The following is an 18,076-nucleotide window of genomic DNA, read 5'->3' as shown; positions in this document are numbered from 1 at the left end:
TAGAAAACAGTCTGAACCATTGTGGTTAGCATTACAGAAGGTTTTTCGGCATTATTAGCTACAGTTTAGACACTCATGTTGTCCAACTCAAAGTGCAGTGACTTGTTAGATAGGAATACTTCATCAACTGGACAATTATCTTTTTCTTTGACCTGATAGTATGAATAAAATCTACTGATAAAAACTGAAAACATGGAAGAGTTTAACTCTAAGGAAATGGTTAGAACTGATTGATGACTTGAACTATGTCAAACTTTCATTATGAAACCCAAAACCACATGAAATGTCCTGTTTCCAGTTTCATTGTTAACTCAGAGCTCTGCCCAGGTTCTGCTACACTTTTTCTAAGGTTCAAATCCTTTTAAGTAAAACTGTGCACCTAATTACAGCCAAACTTGACGGGAGTCAATATTCATGGTACATAAACTACATGCAAAATGTGTGGTTTTAGTGTAAAACAAATTGAAAGTTGGTGGTTTTGGCCGAATTTGCTTTTTCTTCTAGGGTTCATTCTAATCTCAAACTCTCGTGATTCCACAATATCAAAGACTAAATGAATGAGTTTTTCACAATTATCTGTTAATATTCATAGTTCTTTTAAGGAACATGGCACTTGTTAATATTCAGGTGCTAACATAAAAAAGTTTTAGCATATGCAGTGTCACTAAGATGAAGGTCATTTATACATGTGGCAGAATACGCTCAGTTTAAATGCAAATAACATAAGGCAAAAAACATACCACTTCAAAATGTTACTCCAAATACCCTGCAAACGTTCAAAATATTTGCCCCAATTTAAAAAAAAAAAAAAAGAGAGGAGAAATTAACAAATATGTACTTCAGTATTTAATGTATTTATTTGCTAAAACAGCTATGTTTCTAGACTTCCTGTTAAGTGGTTACAATGGAAACAAACTGAGATAGAGAGAGCAACAGTTGGGAACCCACTAGAATGCAATAATTTATGACAGTTCATTTATACTCATACAAGCACTAGACGGAAATGCCTGAATAAGTGTGTAAAAATTAGCTTCTGCAAGAAATACAAATATTTGGGGGGAAGGTTTGTATTTTATGTTGATGTAAGAATAGCTGAGTAGAAAGAAACTGAGGAATGCACGTGAAGTTTCCTAGCAGATCTTCAGCTGTGATAGAAGAAATAACATTTGAAACTAATTATTTTGACAGAGTCCACGTTTGTTTCCTTAGGTTCTCTTCTAGATTTGTTTCTGGCAGGTTATACTACAAACTACTTCCTTTTTTCCTTTATAAATGTTGAGATGATGCTTATAAGAAATTTTGAAACATTCTGCTCATGAAAAAGATGTGCATTCTCTCAATTCATTTTTCTTTTATAGGTATACAGATGGAAAATCTCTCTGCACCATATCTGAAATTGTGTTGCATCAAAGGTTGGTGAAGCCAGGTGAAGAAATGCTCCAAATTATTGTAGTCATAGAAAAGTAATATCCAAATCAACTTAATGCCATGCTTCTGAAACATGGGATACCTTCAAATACAAGAATCTGTCCATACATGGCCATGAACGAACTACACAAAAAAACCCCTGTCATGTCAATTCTGGACCTGAGGTTAAAGTCTTTTAGTTATTTTTGTGTAGAAAGAGAAAGAAAACATATTTATCTCTTCTTTTACTTAATACCAACTGGTTGTTGCTGTGGGAGTATCACAAAGGTTTACCATCTTTTTTGCTTGATCTAGATCTATGAAAATCTTTCCATGACCAAAAGAAATATTCTACTCAGTCTATACTCAACTTTTTAATAAAAAGCTGTAAAGCAATCTGCTTCCTTATGAAATGATTGAAAGAAATTTAATTAATGCCTCTGGAGGGAACGCCTATATAAGTATCACAATCACAAGAATTCACCTATATGCATATATGAATACATATGTACAGTCACAGTCTACCCTGTTGCTTTAATGTCACAACAGTATGGGCCAGGAACAGCCGAAGGCAGAAGGAAACTCATAGAATTTAAAATATCGTGCTGACACAATTTTAAGGTTAAATGGCATTGTGCAACATATCAGAAGATTAAATGATGGCTTCATCACAGGACAATTTAGGCCTAGAAAAGGGAGGCAGTATCAAAATGGTAGCAGACAAACAAATTAATTAAATGAGTTTATGCTACATGGACAAATCCATAAAGAAACAAAAAACACCCCAAACCCAACAAGCAAAAAACACAAAGACGCATGAAAAGCAGTATGCTATGTTAGATGTTTATCTATACATAAGAGACAGGTGTCACAAAAACAAAACAAAAAAAAAAAGATGAAGCTAAAGAGAAACTTTAACTCACCAGTTTCCATCTGTTATATCTGAATTCATGCATAATTGATTATCCATGACTGGTAAGTTCTTTTTTTTCACTAGCCTAACACAGTTTTCTAAACATTATGTGTTAAATCACCACCAAAGTAAAGGGTGTTTGAGAAACCGTAAGGGCAGAATAAAAATTTTTTAATGAAAAATAACATGTCAGTTAATAATAGAGCTGACCTATGTTTAAGAGAGAAATTTTAATCATGTGCATATTAAATATTAATAACCTATTCTGTTATTGTTATAATAAGGTTAAGTAAGCTTCTCCATGCTTAGGGAAAGAGAAAAAGTAGGAATATGTAACAGTGAAAAAAAGCACTGAGAAGCAGAGACATAAGGAAAATGTGTCAACAATAAACAAGAGGAAATGAGAAAGAAGGAAAAGATGAAGGTGGAAACTAATCTCTATGTGTCATTATGACTGCCAGAGTACTGGCAAAGAAGCAGCATCCTTTTATTTCAATTTTAATCATTTCTGAATTTTAATACCCTGCTCCTTTTGTAATTCTCCTGGCATTCCCTATATGCATCCATCCCAGCCAAAACACCAGTGTAAATTAAATGGCACGCAACCACACCACTGATGTAGTTCTCCCAGTAGAACCAATTGAGTGACCAAAAAGCAGAGAAGGTATGACTACTTTGTGTCCCCAAGGACCACTGGCCAATTAAGTAACTTAATGTTCTTCAATTCCTTTAATTTTGAAAAGAAGGGCAGTGCTTGGGTAACCCAGCAATATAGAGCCATTAAAAAAATAAAGCAAGCCAGTAGTAATACAATAATCAGTGACCATCAGGGCCTGGAAAAATGAGTTTGCTCTCACTGGCACTAAGGAGCATCACATGATTATTTAATTACAGCTCTAATTTTTGTCTCGTGGATGGCAACATATCAACAATTAATAGGGCAAATAGAGGAGACTGCATTTTTAAAGCGACAGAACCTATATGAAATACTGCTTGGAAATGCAATTTATCAGGCAGCATAATGCTTCTTAAGGTTTATCTCTGATCATGGCACATACATAAAAAATTCTATTCATTCAATTTTCTTGCGTGGTATCTATAAAATTCTCTGGAATGCTTAGAAAATAATAACTAGACTTATATGTATCCTAACCATCATTTTTCAGTGAAAGTGCAGGAGTCCATTTCTCACAGGACATGTTATCCAAACAAAATAGTGGAATCACAAGTTTCCAATAAAAAAATGTTATTATAAAGTTATTACATCCTTTATCCTAAAAAGAGTATATCAAAACTCTGCTGGAATGGCCAAAAGGTTTATGACATTCAATGAGTCAAGTGAAGGGAAAAGAAAGTCAATAAAATACAGTCAATGGGACAGAGATTGATTTTGATTGATTGATTTTACAGTGAGATTTTCTTACAAAGCATAACGGAACCAGAGGCTCAACACCAGTATTGTTCCCTTCCTGCACAATATTGCTAGTTAAGACGTGAAGAACAAAACCTGAAAGAGGATGTACACATGATCGGTTGAAAAGGTCTGTGCCGAAATGGTTGAATGCGATTCCCATGGTGCCTCGTCCTGCAAGGACCACAGCGCAAAATGTGGGGAACGGTGGGAAGTTCAGTATGTGGAGGAGCACTTTTCATGAGCTGCACAATTGTAGGTGTCCATAAATGTATCAAAACAAAACCTCTAATTTTGTGCGCCTCATCTTCCTTGCAAATTTACTCACTTTTCCATGGCAATGCGTAGACCATGTTATAAACCCCAGCAATTTAGAGTATCCAGAACATGTTTCAGACAATATTCAATATCTGATATGGGAAAGGCAAGATCTACTTTTCCTCTAAACATTAAGCTGTACATGTTAAAAACTTAACAAACTACTTTTAGATTATTTTTTAAAAATCTTCTCAATATACAACTTAAACATGCTTTTTCACTTGATATTCTAAAATCTATCCTGTGAATAAGCAAAGAAACACTGAGTTTGGGTTCTTGAATAGAAAAAACCCCTCACTCTGCTAAACACAGTTCAAATATTATTGCAAAATGTTTCACTACAGAAGAAATACTATTACAGAAAATGCCCCTTTCCTCCTGAAAATTGTGTAAAATTAAGTTGTTTTCGTTGAAGACATGAACATTGTGGAATGGAGATCTTAATCTATAATCTTAGAAAGCTGGCAAGCAAGAGCTTGTATGTAAAAGTATATACCATTCTTTTTATGCACTGGTTACTATACAGATAACGTGTCTCACAAAGACTGTAATTAAATGTCTAGTGCAGAAGTAGCACTAAAAAGCACACAGTATTATTATATTACAATGAATCCTTAGAAGCTAAAACTACCATTTTTTAAGTTTTAAGATGCCTTTAATTATTTTTGAGACTTCTTACATTTATCAAGGAAGCCCACCTATGATGAAAAGTGTTAATGATTTAAAATATTTCTAATACAGCTCTCTACAAAAATATTAATTTAATCTTTGATTATAAACATTTGAACACTCACTCTGCAATTCCTCTCCATCTTTTGCCTTCGGTCTTTCTGTGAGTTTGTGTGCATGCACACTCCTTCAGACTTTCCCTCCCCTCCTGTCTTTCTCTCTTTTATTTAATGTATTAGAATTGGGAACGCAGAGCGTGTATGATATTTAGAATTTGTCCCCTGTTCACTGAAAATGTTTTTAATTATCTGGCTCTTACAAACAGACATGTATCCTAAGTGCACTTACTGAAAAGGAAATATCTTTGTCATACCTTTGCATGTGGATTTAAGTACAGAGCAGCAATTCTTTGTACTTGTGCTGTATCACGTTTTCCACTCTAGGACTGATTCACAAATATAAAGAATTAATTAATCCTTCAATGTTCTATGAAATATATATATATATTACTAATTTTGTAGCTGGACAAATAAACTAGGGGCATATTAATGCTGCATTTATAGAGGGATTATGTACTGCAGGTTCCTTTTCTTTCGTATGAAGTCGTGAGTGCTCAGCACTTTCAAAATAGAGGTTATGGCATAAAGGGTTGCAAACAGGGCACAGCCAGTTATTTACCCAAGATGACATATTTTGTCAGGGCTGAAACCAGAACCAAGACTCCAGACACCAGAAAAGATTACGAGACAGTCCTCCAGGTATATATGATCTGAGTGCATCATCACTTCTTCTAGCGAGCAGCAAGTGGAACGACACACAAATGATTGCTGCTGGCCAAATAAATCCTGTCAGAGCAGGATCCTGGGAAAATGAGATGCACTCGAGGTTTAAAGCACCTCCCTCATCTCCTCAGGTCATATCATGTCATAATGTGCCAAGGGAAAGAGATGGAGCAGATAGTCGCTGGGAGTTATGCAAGGCTAACACAGCTGATAGACATGGCCCATCCTGATGTTCTGCACCCAGGTGCAACTGGGGTGACTGAGGTCCCTCTGCAGGTGTGCAGACTCTTCTGCCTGTCTAATCTGCAGTTCAAAACAGAAAAGGACGAGGTGGCAAGAGCTAACTCTTGTGAACCTACAGCTGTGGAGGTGTGTTTCCAATGAAGCTTTACAACAGCACTGAATTCCTTCTTACAGCCTGTCCTAATCCCAGCATGCACAAATGCACATGGTCTCACAGGAAAACTGATCTCCAAAGAAATAGCTGCATATTGGTATTCTAAATAAATAGCTTAAAAGGTGACCTTGGTATAAATACTAAGTGTTAGTTCTCAGCCTGTCTGACCACCTAACACAGATCCCCTACAGGAACTGTAAAAAGAAAGGTCTACCAACCTCTGCAGTGATACATCGGTGTGCATGGGAGGAAAGTCAGGCCCAGCAAGTTTAAAAGGAGATATTTACAATGCATACGGTGCCTGAGGTATGTTACTATGCTCTACTACTGTACTCCACTATTACTATGCCATTCCTACTACACTGCACCAGATTACATGGATGAAGAGTAGATTACAGCTGGTACAGGGAACGAAGACCAGATCAGAACATATAAACAGGATCAGTACTGGCAAGTGTCTTTAAAAACTAATCTCTATCAAGATTTATACCCACTGAGAGCAACGCAGTGCAGAAACCATTGCCGACATTTGCAAAGCAATGAAACAGAGATCAATTAAGTAATGAAGTTTTGGTGATAACCGTGGTAAGCTTAGATGACGCAGGATGGCAAATGTTTGAAAACACCTACATTTTTGAAGGGAACATTATAGCATATCCTTTTTGAAGTAACAGTTACAAGTTGTGGTCAGGGCTGTGAACAGTTTGTGATACCACTCACACGGGAAAAGACATACAAGCTAACTTAAGTATAATTATTTTTGAATCTGGGGAAAAAATGCACCTCTCAGGTAAAGGTTATTAATGGAATCATCTGTTGGAGAATTCAGGGAAGCTTTCTGCAATATATGGGTTATTCTGATCGCAGTTATCTTCACTTCGAATGCTAGCTACCTGGATACACTAGTCTACGATAAAAACTAACATCAATAGGGTTTTCTGACACAGACTTTATAAAGTTGCAAAATTTCAATATAACAAGCAATAAGAACTGTAAGTTACTCTTTAACCGTCAAACTGTTTTACTTTTTTTTTTTTTTAGAATCAGTAGCAACTTTGTGACAACTAAAGTTTAAAAAATGCACTTGATTGCATAGTGACAGATTTGCAGAACATTTTTCATCACACACACATATGTGCTTTCAGTTATTAATAAAATGCTTCTGCCCTTAATCTGCCATTGCCTGAATATACAATTTCAGTGACTTGGATAGACAAATACTGTTAAGGAATTCTGTTTTCCCTGTTTGAGATGCAATTCAAATACACCAAGTAATACTGAATACTATGTCTTTAAAACTGGCTTTTGCATGCAATGGAAAGGAATACCAAATCAGTTCTCTATTAAGTTCCTCTTGGCGTGGAATGATAACAAAACTTTCTTTTCTTCCTCACTCGCCCTGCCTTTTTTCTCTCATTTTAAGCAAGGAAGAGCCAGCTGTCCTGGACAACACCACAGGTAGATATTAAAATGGAGACAGACATTATTTAGTGGGGACAGGATTATAAATATATGCATAACCTATAAACTGGTGTTTACTTCAGGAAAGTAAGTCATATTTTTCCTCTGATTGCTGTGCTGTCAGTTTAATGCAGCGTAAATAAACAGTAGGTGCATGATAGCTTTAAGTAGAAAGTGTTCATTCCACAAGAGGAGCAGATTACTGAAGCCTGATGCCTATAATGGCAAAAGCAGAACTTCCATTTTACCTGAAAATATAGCCTTCTGTGCTAAGAGACTTGTGGCTTTTCTATTAAACTAATTTGTCAGAATTCTGTGAAAAATATTACAGACTCAAAGAACTTCACCAAAATCATTCATTTTTGCAGCCCTCAACTAGAACCATTTGAAAAAACAAAAGCCAATCACTCCTCTGTAATTTCATCATCTCATCACTCTAAATGAAAGCTTTACATAATCAACCTGATATAACAGAAAATAAAATGATATATAGAATTGCCTATACTTTGAGTTATTTTGTTCTTATAAATATATTCCCTGACTGAAAGTAAAAAAATTCCCCTTTGGAAAAAGCAATGATTTCTGAGAAGATTGTATATACACTCTACATCTATTAACATAAATTATAAGAAAGTAAAGTGTTCCAGATGTGTTTAAACTGTTGTAGAAGGAAAGTTTGTGTCTTCGTTGGATATATATTAAATATATCTGGAGAGAGCAATGGCAGTTATATACAAGAAGGCAATAAAATGCTTCAGTACTGTCTGTGTTAAAATAGCGTAGTTACTAGAAATATGACTAAACCACTTCAGAAGTAATATTTCCTCCATTTTTAATTCAGAAATCTACTTCTATTATATTATATTTTTTCTATTTATTCCAAACAATTTTATTAATAAAATAATCTCCTTGCTTTTTTTTTCCCCCCAAATACAGCTGGAAACCTTAAGAAGGACTTCAAATTTATCTGACTGCATTTAGATGTAAAAACAGGTGACAATAAAAAAGTGACAATACTTCCAAAAAGTGAGTAGTTGATACAATTAGGAGATTTGTTCAGGTTTTTTTTCCAAGCATACCAGACTTCATTTGATCATCTTCTAAATGGCAGTCACATACATTTAAACTCCCCTGTATCCCAAACCTGACCTAAACTTGAAATGTGGGATGAGTTAGTGCCTATTCAGGACTTTCCTACTCTAAAGAGGTTTTTGTGTGGAAGGAATGGATGTGCCCAGAGTTCCTTGGCAGTACTGCCTGTGGTGGTGCCCATGGGATGCTGGCAGGGCACAACAGCAGAGGGCAGGTGCTCAGCAGCTGACCCGCTGGGCCTATGCTGCAAACAAAAAAGGTGCCCTCCTTGCCTATAAGCTCAAGCTAAGGTGGCAGACCCTCTGTGCTTCTCATTCTGCCAAAGCACTCTGTCCCATTAATGACTTACAGATCGTCTCTCTCTGCTTTAGAGTGTGCAGCGGCAGGTTAGGCTTCATGTATATCGCTAAAATAACAGGAGAAACTGTGAGAGTCACTTTCCTATTTAAAGTATTAGAACAAAGAATAATAAAAGGAAATGGTGAGTTTTTCAAAGTGTCCACACAAAAAGCATTCCATTTAAATATTTTTTGTTCCAGTAAACTCTTTTGCATACAAAGGACTTATTTATTACATATTTGAACTTGTGGGAAAAAGGGAAGGAATGCACTGATTCCTGAAATAACTCCACAGTCTTTTTGGAGACTTCACTCTTCTGTGCTCTTGTTCTGCTCAGAACAGTTTTATTCCAGGGATGGAGGAATTCCTTGGAGTCAGTTGTTTCTTTTCTGCTAACTGTCTGTATTCAAGAGTGGGCACACATAGCATACTAGCCAGGGATTTTAATTTCACTTCTATTGCCTTATGTTGTGTGTCTGCTCTCTGGTTAGATGCACACTTATATGTGAACACGTTGCATTTTCTGCCTGCTCATTTTGTTACCTACTCTGCTCTTACTACACATTTCTGCACAACCCTTGCTTCAACGTGAAAAGCAAGGTAATACCAATAACAATCTTAAATACAAAATGAATTAGAAAATGCGTGTACGTGTAAATGTATTAAAGAGTATATAGGAATATGTGACTGAAAAAAAGCAGTCTCAAATTCAATAAATAGTGTTGCGGAGTAATTAGAAGATACAAATTGCACAGAACATCCTGCATTCATGTCTTTACACTCTACGTTTACTGTTTCAAGTTGTTTTTGAATAGTGCGCCTGATTTGACACATTTCTATCTGGCGATTGTGTTAAATGCTCAAAGAGATAGTGGAATAACCAAGCACTCCTTGTGCTAACTACAGCTGAAATTTTACACTTATTGTAACCTTTTCTAACAATGTGAGAAAAACAGAGTAAATATATTAAATTTGTTTCACAACAGATGCTTAGGTTGTTAATATTTAAGATGCCTATTCATGCTATTCCTGTCTGCACATTTGTCAAAAATGTAAGCCTGAATGCTAATGTTTGCCAGCAGACTACGGCAGACAAATATACGAATGCACTGTATCAAAATAATATAAAGTAGAAATGAGGGGCTGCCGCTCACTTCCACCCAAGTAGCACTGACGGGAATGAAAGGACACTGTCCGATCATACGCCCCGAAGTCTCTGCATCCCAGTTTGTGAATTATTTTCACTGAAGCGCTGAGCTCAGTTGTACCGACTAAAACCAGCGGAGAGCTTTCGTCGGTTTAGACTCATTTCAGCTTAGGAACCGATGCAAACTATTTCATCAAAGTTGGATTTTAGTGAAGTTTCTCTTGTAGCCAGAGAAGCCTGGAGACTGGCAGAGGGAAACTCCGGCCGGGCAGGTGCCCGTTCCTGTCGGGAGTGCTTCCCCGGGCAGCAAGCGGGGACGGCGACAAAGGGACGGTGGTTTGAGCAAAAGCTCGGGTGGCGGGTTTGGAGACGGAGCGGAAAAAGATAATTAAAAAAAATAAAATCCTGGAGCACAGAGGCGAGTTCCTGGCACCGCTCCCTGTGACAGCGGCAGCGCCGGGCTGTGTCGCGGGCGGCCGGGGGGGCCGAGCCGCCCACCGCCACTGGCGCGCCCCCGTCGGGGACAGCCGCAGCCGCCCGCGCAACCCCCGCGCCCCGCGGAAGTGCCGCCCCGTGACCCCCCTCCCTGCCTCCCGCGCCCCCTGCCCGCTCCGACCCGCAGCCGCGCCACGCGCCCCCCGCCGTCGGGGTTGCCGCCGCCCCGCGCCCGCCGCTGCGGGAGGCGCGCGGGGCCGGGGAAGAAGTTTGCCAAAGTTTTAGGTTTTTTTTTTTTTTTTCCCTTTGCCTCCCCTTCCCCCCACCCTTCCCCTTCCCCTGCTCCCTCCCGTGCCAGCGGCTGGTGAGGAGGCGGCGGGCAGGGGAGCGGAGCGGGACCGGCGGCCGCCAGTGGCGAGGCGGCAGGTGTGAGCCCGTACCGGCCGAGAGGCTCCGGCAGCGGCAGGAGCCCCCCTCCGCCCTGTGCCTTCCCCCCGCCCTCCCTCCCGTGTCCGCACCGCCGGCCTCGGTAAATGGCCAGGGCGGGCGTCCCCGGCACGGCCCCGTCCCCCCCTCCGTCCCCGAGGAGCGACGCCGAGGGAGCGGGACCGACTCACTCATGGGAGAGCGGCGGGCGAGGCCGGCGACACCTCCGGCTTCCGAGGCGCCGGCGAAGTTAATTGCACTGAAGTTCAAGTTGTCTTTTCACCCATCAGGAGTGGGCGTTTAAAGGAAGGAGAGCGAGGAGGAGGGGGAGGGGGAGGGGGGAAGAGTCTCTCTCGCTCTCGCTCGCTCGCTGTCGCACACACACACGCGCGCACACACACACGCATGCACGCACACACCCGCGCGCACACACACACACACACACCCGCTCGGCTCCGCTCCCTGAGCTGCCTCAGCAAGGAGGAGCCCGGACGGAAAACACCAGGGTGGCAAGGTACTGGCGTGGGGCAGCCCTGCCTCTGTCCGTGCCCGTGTCTGTATGTCTGTTTGTGTGCGTGTCTGCGCACCCCCAGCCCCGGCCCTTTCGGGCGGGGAGGTGCGCGCTGCCCCCGGGGAGGGGGCGGTGGTGCCGTCGGGGCAGCGCGGCGGCGGGGGGGTGGCTGCTGCGGGGGGGCTCCTCGGCGTGCGCCGCCCGCCGCCCGCTTCACGCTTGCTGCTCCTGGCTGCGCGGCGGCGGGGGTCTGCGGGGGTGGGGGCAACCGAGTAGCGGCTGGAGTGCGGCGGCTCCGTGTCTATGTCTGTGTATGTGCATGTATGTACGCGGTGCCTCCTCCTCTCCGCCAGCTCCCGACCCTGCGTGGCTGCGGGTCTGACTTGGTGGAAATGGCGAGGGAGGTGTGCGTATGTGTGCGTCCATCCCTGACAGCCCCCTGCCCTTCGAGAGGGGGCAGAACCCTCCTCCGCCCCGGCACTGTATTCCCTGGGCACTGCGCCCCCCGGCCCCCACCCCTATCCCTCACCTTCCCGCTTCCCTCCATCCTTCCTCCGCTCCTCTATTTCCACAGCTGTCCCTGGTCCCCCTGCCCGACCCCGCCGCTACCCCCCGCGCCCCAGCGGCGGCCCTTTCGGGCAGCCAGCACTACATGGCCACCCGCGATTTCGGGCAGCTGAGGCAGAAGCTCCGCGACCGCGCTGGCGACCTCCGCGGGAGGGGGTTGCCCGGGACGAGGGCCGAGTCCCCCGGGAGTGGCTGCGACCCGCCGCCGCGCGGCAGCTCCGCTGCCCCGTCGGAGCAGGGTCGCGCCTCGCATCTCTCGGCCGCTCCCGGCGTTTCACGCGCTCCTCAGTAACGCGGTTTGAGAATTCCTTTTATTCTTGTAACTTCTCCTCGGGGAGGGCCTTGTTCTCTCTTCTTGTTTTTAAGACCTTCTTTCCCCATCTTCGCTGATGCAGGATTTGGAAGTGGAGTTCCTGGAGAGTGAACCTGGAAATGAATGCAGGCTTCCCTAAAGCTGAGGCTGTTTCTCATTCCCTAGGTGACTGAGAAGACAGTGGACCCTGAATGTCAGCCCAATCTCCAGTTTTTGTCTTGACTTTGAGGCAGGTTTGCTTTTTCAGGTCTGCAAATTGACAGGTACAATTCCAGTAGGCACCTTTGCATGACTCAGAAACAAGACCAAGACCATGAAGCTGATATGTCAATGCTTTTCCTTGTTAACCAGTGTTATGCACTTCTATTAGTTGCTATTAAAAAGTGCAACCTTATAGCAGAGCTATTGAATAATCATTAATCTGTGGAGGATACACAAGCCCAAAGGTTAATAATACGAATTACAATTAATAATATTGACCTTGCCAGTAGGAAGAGTATTTTTGTCACTGTTGTTAAAAGGCAGTCTTATTTATGCTATGTACAATGATGTAAATTTGGACCCAGTATGTTCGGTACCAAATTATTGCAGCAACATTAGAAATTAATTTACTCCATTATCTCCCTGTTATCAGGCTTCTGAATTTTCTCCCTTTAAAATATACCATCCACTACTCTCTCATTTCAAATAGAAATGCTAAGTCTTTAATCAATTCTGACATTTCCACTAGAAAATAACATTGAACTCCCATATACAGATAAAAATATATTTGCCTGCAGCTGATTTTTGGTAGTACTTCAGACCCATTAATTTCTCAGAGAGGACTTTGCTTTTTATGGCCTTTAGGTACCATGGGGTACTAAATAGAAAGTTGGCACAAAGGGAACATTCTCACTTTATAGGTCCAACTCCACTCCCTAGAGCTGCCTCCTCGCATGGCTGCTCAGACTGACTGACTGACTGACTGACTGACTGACCTATCCTGTCCAACTGACTGGCATCCTTCAGTTGTCTAAGACCCGTCTTCTTTATTTTTCAATCACACTGCTCTGTTTGGCTGGTCAGTAAGTCCTAATAATAATAATAGTCACGTTTCAGGTCTCAGAAATCTAATAATCAAGTTAGTCATTCTTATGAATTGCAGCCAAGATATTTGGGTTAGTCGAGTTATCCCCACTTTAAAGGCAGAGAAACAGAAACAGGAAAATAAACACATTTGCCTGAGGCCATGCATGAATTTAAGAGCAGATCCAGGACTGGAACAGACTTTAGACCAACTTCCCTCTTAGAGATCCTCAAGTGCACTACGGGGAATGCTTCTTTAAAAAAGAAATCTGATGTAAGCCTTATTTTTCATCAGTTTCGTATATTAGTCAAAATGTACATTTTTTTTTTTGTAGGCCTTTTCTAAAGATAAGATTTATCCACCTTTTAAAAAAGTCTTTTGATACTGCTCAACTACATTGGGCAGTGTACTTTCGAAACAAGAAACATTTAGTAAAAGATTGTGAACAGTAATGAGAACAGAATTGCTCATCATTAGGTTACTGTAAACAGTGTTCCCTGGGTGTTATGGTGTAGTTACGGGCCAACAAAATATGAGAAGTTTGTAATTAGCACAGATAAAGTGCTGTTGCTTACCTAGCATGTACTGGCTTTCACCATAATGCTACTTCAGTGCTTTCAGTATCAAAATACTTAGCATGGATCCAAACATTGAAAAACACACAGGACAATCACATAGTGTGAGAGTTGTGATTTATGTCATCAAGCAGTGAGTTTTACCAAATTGTGTCATTTATGTCAATGAAGCAAGAGGTATATTGCCTGCCCTTTAGCTGTGGCATGTCATCAAAGCTATAGTATGGTGTGACTGAGTGCAGATGGCATGCCTAAAAAGCATGTGTACAATGGAACTTTCCTATTACTGACACGTAGATGTTTCCTCTTCTTCAGTGTCCACCCCTAGATGTTTGCTTGCCCAGCCTTCTACGGGAACTATTAGAAGTTCTGCTCATCCCTGATGGTTGTAATTGTACAGTCAAAACCCTATACAGGATAAGTATTCACATACATTTTTACATATTTATGCTGACAGCTCCATTCTGAGCTTTTTTAGAGTCCTGATTTGAGGGAAGTGGGTGCAGATCTCATTGAAATAATCATTCTCCAGTAACATTAGCATTACCTGCCAAAAATGAAAGTGGCATATGAATCACAATAAGCCACTCATGAAATTGTGGATTTAGAGCCTGCTAAGAAACACAAGAAATCTACATGATTTCAAAGTCCCATGAGTTCTAGGGACTTTGAACAATGTGTGAAAGTACATTTATCCAAATACAATGTTATTGATGGCCCATCCTATAAGGACTACAGACATAAGCAATTTATGTGAAGGACAACAATAACTGAAAGTATTTCTGTTCAAATCTTTTGAGTGAGGTAGTGAAAGTGGTGAATCTTGTAATTGAAACTTTGTCAGAGGCCCTTGCCGAGGTGCCCCTTATTGAGATGCTACTGTGACATAATGATGTAGAAATATGTTTTTGTGTGAGAAGAGATAGTAGATCCTCTGGGAAATATCACAGATGCTTTACAGTTCCTTTCAGACATGTAAATATCTTTATGCTTAGACATGAGTTGAGAGGGGTGGGAAGTGGAGTGAGAAGCATCCACATAGATCCAGGAACCAAACAAATACATGTGGGTTGTTTGATTTTGTTTTCTCTGTATCTGATGTTAACTAGGGCTCTAAATGAAATCTTCATTATTAAGAAGAAACACAGCATGAACGTGTGCATACTGAGAGTTATGTTGATCCATGGCTGATAGAAAGGCCACTTTCTGCCTGAAATTATCAGTACTCTCAGTAATGCTCAGATACTTAATGTTGTTCCGAAGTAATATGGACCTTATCAAGTACAGTTTACTTCCAGTTTGTAGTATGGCTAATGCTGTAGCAGTGAAAAACTACATGACACCTAGCACTTCTTATGATTGCTTGCCTTCTTCATGGTTTGCTTTAAGCTGAGCACCTCTGAACTGGAAATAATGTTTTGGTCTTTTTTTTCCCCTCTTAACATACAAAAACCACAGCCTAAGTTTTATAAAACTATGTCAGATGCTGGATGAAATGTTAAGACTTGTTTTGAGTAACTACTTTCCAACTGGTATTAGCATAATCTGTCGTAGACAAAAATGGCAGTTAACAAATACAAGCATGCTGAAGTGGCCTTCTGTGTGTATTTTAAATGCAAGTGGCCATTATCAGCTGTACGATAACCTTGTCTGATGTTTCATCTTACTGGTGGTTAAGTGGAAGACTGTCTTTTTCTGCATAGGGCTGCTGCTTTCAGCATATTTCTGCACTCTTGATTATTCTTCTCTTTGTCAGTTACACATCAACCTCCTGAGCTTAGGCCTATGCCCTGTCACTACCTCAATGTCTCCTGAAAAGTTGTTCACTGAAATGAGCATCATGTCAATAATAACAAATTCTCCAGTTCATCTCCAGACTGGCTGAAGTTTCTTCCAGTCATTCACTGAAGGTTTATGTTTCCAGGCCCTGATGCTACACACTACCTCAATCCATTCAGCTTCTGCCCAAGATGGTAACTACTTTTTGCTCCACATCAAGAGATCTTTGATTACCTAAAAAAGTAAACTACAGCCTGTAGATTTCATCTTAAATGTTTTGTAGTACATAAGAGAATATCAACTTGTTGCAGGTTCATCAATGACATCAAACTAACTTCTGTTTTGGCTGACTGCCCTCTCTTCTTTCAGTCTAAAATTAATCATTTTTGAAAGATTGCATGGGATTGTGTTAATATTTGTGTGCATCACTTTTCCTGCACATTGTCTGTTCTTCTTTTCTCCTTCCCCTTGGTGTCTGGTTTGTCTTGGCTACTTTTAAAAATTCTGTTGCCTCTAGTGAGGGACTGCCAGGTTAAACCAGTGAAGAGAAACCAGGTGACTGTCTACTTTTACGAATATAGGTTGTGTATAATAAATTCTGGTTTTACATCTATGCAAATTAAATCATCATATGATTCTGACTACATGCATTTTTTTAACAAATATGGCATATATTTTACAAATTATATTTAACTTATAGTCGTGTTGCTATTCTGAATACCTAACTAGGAGTTACAAGGTGTGCCCCTAGATCTTAGTAAATAGGCTTATGAAAATGCAGCACGTAAGTGAAAATCACCTTTTTTTCTTGTAGTCCTGTGAAGTCCAATGGTAAGGCTTTTCCTGCTCATATGTACAAATGTTTCACTGCTGAGCTATTTAGAGACACAAGTACATCTCGTCATTAGAAATGTAAAGATTTTTTTAAAGGCCTAAACAGAACGTGACCAAAATAAGGACGTTTTAAAGCAATGTGTCTTTGGTCTGCAGTTCACTGCATTTAGTTAGTAGAGCCTCATGCTAATGTTTCTGTCGTGGAGTGAAAGACATTTGTTATAATGTCAAAATAAACATTTTACTTCCACAAAATTATATTTTCACCTCAAGAATATTGTGAAGTGAAAATTGGATTTAGCACAGTTCCTCCTTTTGGAGTTGTCGACAGGGCAGTTTTAGTAAAGACCTAAGCCTTGCAAAATGATTCCTAGCCATAGGTGTACTTTAAATAACAATTCTATCAGCTGAGCTATGACAAGGATTATTCTGTGAAAGTAACAATGCTTTCAATGTTAACTGTCCTCTGCAATTGCTGATGGTTTTTTTCATAAATAAAAAGATATTTTGGTGAGCACAAAAATGTCTCTGTCAATACTCGTGTTTTGGTCAATAGGAGGGTCTGAATGTGTGTGGCATACTGACTTGGGTGGAATTCAACCATGTGAGCAAACAGGTGTAATTCAGAAAACCTCTGCTAAACAGTTGCCAAAACCTCAAAAGTGCTACGTTTGCCTCTCATGATTCATGCCTCGGAGTTAGTTCGTTTTCTAGGTGAGGTTTCCAAGCAGCTTTTCAGGAGTGCTCATGCCCAAGTCCTCTAGAATCAAGGACCATGAGAATCCTACACCTAAAGTGAAGATTGGCTTGACCTCCTGGACACTGCTGGAGCACGCTCTAAACTCACTGACACAACCAGCTTCTTGATAAAATGCAGCAGGGTCATGATGGTAATGATGGTGCTTACTCCCAGGACATTGGGTTTTAGGGTTTCTGTTGTTTGTTGGGTTTGGGTTTGTTTTTGTTTTGTGTTTTTCTTTTTTTTTTTGATTGGGTTAGTGTGCGTATTACACAACAATTTCACATAGTAAAGACAGAAATAATCCCAAGAAAACTCAATGTGTGCCCCAGACCTGGGGATAATGTAAACATTAGATTATGATCTGAGGAATCATGAATTTGTTTGTGCTCAGGGGCACTGTTTTAGCAGAAGGGTCGACTGCCTTTTCTAGAACAGCCTTCAGCCTGATGGTCAGAATCCTCCCTGAGGTGAGAGGAGTTGTGAATTGTGGCCTTTCAGGGCAGGAGATATGAATCCCATGATTGCGTGAGTGCTCTAATCACAGAGTTGTTATACAGAGGGAGATGGGAAGCCAGCTTCTCCTCCAGCTATGTTTTAATAAAACATAAGTTTTGAAGGAAAGATCACAGGAACCTATTTTCATAAAAATAATCAGGGTGTAGATACTGAGTGGATTGAGGCATCTCTCAGACAGCCCTGGGTAGAGCCCTGTCTTTAGAGGTAACCCTCAGGTAGAGCCCCGACTTTAGAGGGAAGCAGGATTTTAAATTTGGGACAAACCTTTTTTTTTTCCCTGGCTAATTCCAGTCAGCATACATTGAGGTCAAGACACACTGTGCTGGCTGTTTTCCAGGCTGCTCAGGTGTCTCTCCATGTACACTGCAGGAAAGTC

General features: G+C 40.8%; 1 protein-coding gene across 1 annotated transcript in view; it reads right to left on the bottom strand.

Moving 5' to 3' along the window:
* SATB1 (SATB homeobox 1) overlaps positions 1-11,035 on the bottom strand; it is a 91,790-nt gene extending 80,755 nt beyond the window's left edge. The window contains exon 1 of the mRNA XM_061996595.1: positions 10,989-11,035. The gene's annotated coding sequence lies outside the window, so the exon portion shown is untranslated. The remainder of the gene's footprint in view (positions 1-10,988) is intronic.
* Positions 11,036-18,076: the final 7,041 nt, after the last annotated feature.

Source organism: Colius striatus, chromosome 5, assembly GCF_028858725.1.
Source record: "Colius striatus isolate bColStr4 chromosome 5, bColStr4.1.hap1, whole genome shotgun sequence".
Lineage (NCBI taxonomy): Eukaryota > Metazoa > Chordata > Aves > Coliiformes > Coliidae > Colius > Colius striatus.
This window is presented reverse-complemented; position numbering and strand designations above follow the sequence as displayed.